General features: G+C 35.4%; 1 long non-coding RNA gene across 3 annotated transcripts in view; it reads left to right on the plus strand.

Annotated features, from left to right (window-relative positions):
• The window catches only part of LOC118744574, a 200,959-nt gene that overhangs the window by 26,863 nt on the left and 168,096 nt on the right, over positions 1-6,000 (plus strand). The window lies entirely within an intron of this gene.

The following is a 6,000-nucleotide window of genomic DNA, read 5'->3' on the forward strand; positions in this document are numbered from 1 at the left end:
CTGCGACTGGCTATCCATCATTAGGCAATGCGTCGCGCGGCATACGCTAAATTGGGGGGTTTTGCTTTAAATGTTCTTGCTGATGGGTTTTGCCTTTTCAGCGGAGTTACATTCATACATATCGTACATACATGTGAAGTTATGTGTTTGTGTGACTGTTTTGTTTTCACACTCGTTTAAGAAAGTTTTATGACCTTTTAAATGTTTCTGTGCCACTTAGCTTGTCGCTAATACGGTGTTTACATGAGGCGATTTTACAAGCAATTTTTAGTTGAAAGCAACCATTGGTCCTTCAACTAATCGCTGTCAACGAAGTTGGTCGGCAGCCAACTTTTGATTCAACTAATCGCCTGTAAAATCGGCTCATGTAAATACTGTACAATATGTACATATGTACATATATGTGCAAGTGTGAAGCTTTCCTAACTGTAAATTGCGCCGTCACTGCGTCTCATCTTACAATTGCCATTTGTCTGTTTATCTGTCTTCTTGTCTTGTTTTTTTTTTAAAGCGTCTAGCTTCCGGCCTTAATGACCGTCTGTCCACACGAATCTTTAACCTTTTTTGACTTAATGGGAGTGAGTTTATACCCTTCATACAAGAAGTTTTTTTACAATTTAGTACGAGTAAGTATTGCGCCAAATTGTTTTTAAATTCATTTATTTTGGCTTCCCTAGGCTAAAGATTAGTTATGCATTAACTAATGTAGAGTTGGTTACTACCTACAATTGAGCAGGACAGCTGTCATATAAGGCCCACGGGGTCACGAGGTGTGAGTAGGCAGTTTAGCAACTGCTACTCTTATATGAACGGACCCCCTCCGCGTTCCAGGTTGGTCATAAAACGAAGGATCCACTATTTCGACTATCCACAATTATCGACTGCCTAATAGCTCATTACCACCAAAAGCTTAATTAGAGTAAAGAGCTTTGCTAAGGTACATAACCAAAAAGCGTTTCAAAATCGCGGAGTTAAATAGATGAAGATTTATAGTTTTACAGTACCTATATTTTATTTCCAGATGACAAAATATTTACTACCTTCAGGAGTGCCATTTTTTATTTAACCCCTGAACCCTACCCATTCGAGCACCCTGGACTTTAAAGGGTAATAATTTCAAGAACAGTAATAAAAATGCAGTTTTGTAGTTTCATGTATTTATTGTTTAGTTAGCAATGAACTTTAAAGCAAAAAAAATATTATAAAATATGCTTTAGCGACATTTGGTACAAATTTTTATTTGAGGAATTTGATGAATTTGGCACCACTTTAAATTAATAGCAGCATGCTGGGTAGGGTTTCAGTGTTAAATATAATTTCTAAATGAAGTTTGGCTTAAACTACCTGATGAGAGATAACTATGAAAAACTTGGTTTTTAACTTTCTTGCGGGCGCGTATTTTCCCTTGAACAGGCGCTTAACGTAAATTTTCAGCCCTATTCTGGGAGAAATGGTCAATTTGGCGGCGTACATTGGGGCAAAAAAGGTTGCTGTGGACAAATTCATTTTGAGAGCCCAAATGTGAACCGATTGCAAGTTTCTTTTTTTTTTTAATAAAATGTAATTAAATTTCGCGTCGATCTATCCATGGCGACTTTTTAAAAAAGCACTGATCTTTTATTTATTTACGTTCAAAAATGAAAGAAAAAAAATTTTAGTTTGAAAGCTTTCACTTTTTTGGAAAATACTTTAAATTAATTTCAAATGTGTGCAATTATCTACAAAATTATTCATAAACATTTTTCCTTAGGATAGATATATATTTTGAAAGCAGTTTTTTCGTGTTTTTCTGTTCGAAAAACTCGAGAACAGCTGTACCGATATTTTTGAAATTTTGGGCATCGACTCCAGACTATCCAGGAATGGAAATCCTATGGAAAAGTGTTTGTGAATAGTTTTTTTTTTTAATAATTGCAGGCATTTGAAATTAATTTCAAGTATTTTCAAAAAAGTTGGAGGCACTCAAACTTAAAAATTTTGTTCTTTCATTTTTCAGCATAAATAAAAAAAAAAAAACTAGAGCTTCGCCATGGATAGATCAACGCGAAATTTAATCATCTGTTATTTAAAAGAAAGAAACTTGAAATCGGTTCATATTTGAGCTCTCAAAATTGATTTGTCCACAGCAACCTGCCCCACTGTGCGGCGTTTTAGTGAAATTTTAAATTTTCGAATCCCGCCAAATTTCTATGTTTTTTTGACAACTAACAAACCAACGGATTTTATTTTTGTTTTTAGGCCTTTTGCTTCCAATATTTTCCCAGCTATGAGCGTTCTAACTAAGCATATATTTCAGCAAGAGCATTAATTATTTTTCCGCTTTTTTGAAGTATAGAGTTTGTTTACAGAAAACATTTTATTTTTCTAACTTCCTATTTGGATTAGTGGTTTAATTGAAATTATTAGGTATGTGTTAAATAAAAAAATATATTTGTGGCCTGTGCTTATAGGTTTAAGTGCTTTGTCGTGGTACAAAATGACCTTTCTGCTAAAGTGTTTTAGCATGTGTGCCAAACTGAATTCCAAATATGGTGTGAAGAGAGGATAGTTCGATCTATTAATTAAAACAGTGAACAACCAACACGGCAGCGTAAGTTTAGTCAAGTTTGTTCGTAGTGGCTGTCTTCCTACAGATCCTGATGGAGACACTCTTGTTAAACCGTTTTAGCTCGATTTCAACCATACTTCTAGAAATATAATCCATTAGTCTTATATATAAAGTCTGAAAGACAGTCGAAAAAGCGTAATAAATATATGAGAAAACTTTGCCTGAGTCCCCTCAATACCGGCCAGCCGTAGAGAAAGTGTTCGACCCTTTCGGTTTCCTCTTCATCTCGGTAGACTCGATATAAAGCATTTCAGGAGAATGAGGGCACTGGAACTATCTTTGCCGAATCTCAGCAAGACATCCTTGATCCTTTGGTCCATCTTCTGCTCTCCAGTTCGTCGAAGTAGGTTTTAAGCACCAGTCTTCTGCATGAAAGCGGTGTGCCCTCTCCCTGGTTGATATTGGTGGCAGACACGGGCGGCCACCACACCCTATTCTCTGCCCTGCGGTCGCCCCTCGGCTGGCAGTGGCGCATATTGTCCATCGTCTTCACTTCGTCAAATGGCTCACTTGTGAGCAGAACCTGTGGAAAATTGTATTTAGACTGACTTTCTTAGTGGTAGTGATTTATGATGTGTTAGGAAATAATAGACTTAATTGGATAACTTTAAAATTGAATGTGGGTGTTTTTGTATGTAGGTAAAATGAAGGAAAAATTTTCACATCATTACATTTCATTTCCTAAATTTCACTTCAGCTTAGTTCGGTACATTTCATTTCGTCCCTTTTAAATAATCTATTTCATTCCTTTTTTATTTTAAATAATTCTATTTCCTTTGCTTCCTTTAATGTCAGTTATATGACTTAAATAATTTTCATTCCATTTCATTTCTCATAACTTCTTTTGATTTCCTGGTTTTCCGATGACTTCAAATAATACAAACATACAATAAAATCAAATTCTTAGCATTTCATGAATGGTATAATAATATAAATTCTCTCGCCTCTTCATTACTCGTCATGAACCTACTAACTTCAGCCAATAACAAAGATTATCTGCTATTAAAAATAGTTTTCACGGTTAAAAAGCGCTTTATTGGCTTAGCGATTGCGCTGCCATAATCTTTCCACTTCCTCATCTATACATTTCTACATATTCATCATCATCTCTTCTCATTGAAAATATCAAATTTCACTTTCCCTCACTCTCTTAACCCTTCTTTGCCTACATTTACAGCAATCAGCTGTTCTACTCATTCACATTTTACGCTGCCACCACAACGTGCCACACATTCTTTTTTTTTGTTTTCATTTTTCCATTTTTTGCCATTAAGGCGAGCGAACTCACTCCTTTAATAGCTGTTCCGTCGTTGATTTTAATTAAGCGTGAAAGGATCTGCTTGCTGTTCAATAGGCGCGCGTGTTCACACAATTCGACCCGCTGCCATATAGACGCGCTGCTTGCGTAAAATTTTTATGAATGGCCAGACGTGCCTCCTTTTTTCCACCTCCATTAAGGCACATGTACATACATACGTACATACAATGTACATGCCCTGCTGGAAACGGGGATAATACATAGCTGACTTATAACAACCCAGCAGTCAACGACTTAGTCGTACCTTTTTATGCTTATTTCCTTCCTTTTATAGGGCGATGGCCGCAAAAAAGTGAGAACTTGTTTCTTCTGCATTAGACGTCGGCTAACTTGTAGCCGTCTGCTTTCGGACATAAAATATAAATAAAAAGGATTCTTTAAATTTTTTACAATTTTATTCATTTACTTTATTTAACATTACATATTATCTTATTTTTCACATGTTCTTTTGTAGGTGGTCCCATATGTATTTGAATTCCATCAGACATAACATCAAAATGATAATATATAATTTCGACATTTATTTTATTTGTCCTGGATTTGAGAAAGCGTCTGCGAAGTGCAGAAAAAGTGTAATTCAAAGTAATTTTTGTATGAGGATATTTAAATAGAAGCTTGTTTAGAGACAACAAACTCGCGGTAACGTCTGCATGACTCCTGCGCAACTTTACAAATCTCTTAAAATTAGTTTTGTCATAGCTAATCGGCCAAAAGTTAACTATAAGTTGGTTATTTTTTATCAATTCATAATTTTTTTTTGCTGCAGGGTAGTTTGTACTTATACACTTTATGTACATGTATCATTATATGGAGACGTCAGAATTGTTATCATAACGGCAATTGTTGTTGCTGCTGCTCATGAGCACGTTGCCAACGCAGTTGCCACAATCGGCGTCGTCGTAGTCATTTAAAATTTGTTACATACTAGTACTTTGGTACTTTACTCCTTATGTCGAAACATGTGAATGGATGCATGAATGAATGAATGAATGGATACGTTAGAAAAGACATTGCATATATGGCTATGTGCGTAGATATGTTATGTGTAAAGCACTTGTTGACATAAAATGCCAATAAAATGAGAGGATTGACATCTAAATGCGTTGATTCAATTTTTTTTTTATGTGTGCACTATGTATGTATTTGTTTCTGTTATTTCTACCAAAGCAGCTTTCAAGTGAATTCCAAACCCTGACCCATAAATCGTTTTTTTTTTTTGTTTATTATTTTTTTTTAATAAATGGGTTAACGCGAATAAATACAGACATACAAAAGGGCATGCTTTTTTGTACATAAGCATGGGCTTGTGGACTCCCAAATTTACATTACTCTATACATACATACAACTTGTCGTGAATTTTACGGTTAGCGATTACCTAATTTTGAATGAGTTTTGATAGGTCAGATTATTCGCAAATTCGTGATAATTTGTCAATTAAACACATATTAATGTCATGGCATATTACCCAACTATGTATGTAGGAGCATAATTTAGTATACGTATTTGGCATTCCAATTAGGTACATAATTGATTTATGTACTGATACAAATCGGACGTCTATAGGTACACATATTGATTTTAATTCGGATCGTTAATGTTTTTTGTTATTTTGAAATATTTAAGTAAACAAATGAATTTGCTAGACTGAAAACGAATCTAGCCTCCGAAGACCGAAGTCAGATTTTCAAAATCTAAAATAGCGAATCCAATTAGGCAGTATAATTTTTTTTTAATTATTTAGTTTAGGTTAGGTTGTCGCGGTCTACTAAAATACACCATTCGTCTCAAGGCCCATTGTTATGCCGCAAAACCACTTTGAATTTGCCAGGAATTCTAGAAGATCCCTGATCTCCAAGCACCTAAGGTTGCCCAAGTTATCGAAGAATTGTCTACCTAGAGCGGAGAGTCTTCGTCCGGATGGAAAAGGGCACTGAAACAACAGGTATAGAATCGTGACGATTAAATCGTCTTCTCTTCTTCATCTTAACAACTCCCACAGAAGTCATGCAATCGTACGCCTAGTCGATAAGCATGCTTGCTAATTACGGGCCAACCTAATATTCACGCACGCCG

This window comes from Rhagoletis pomonella, unplaced genomic scaffold (assembly GCF_013731165.1).
Source record: "Rhagoletis pomonella isolate Grant_MI unplaced genomic scaffold, Rhpom_1.0 Rhpom_scaffold_00001, whole genome shotgun sequence".
In the NCBI taxonomy this organism is placed as follows: Eukaryota; Metazoa; Arthropoda; class Insecta; order Diptera; family Tephritidae; genus Rhagoletis; species Rhagoletis pomonella.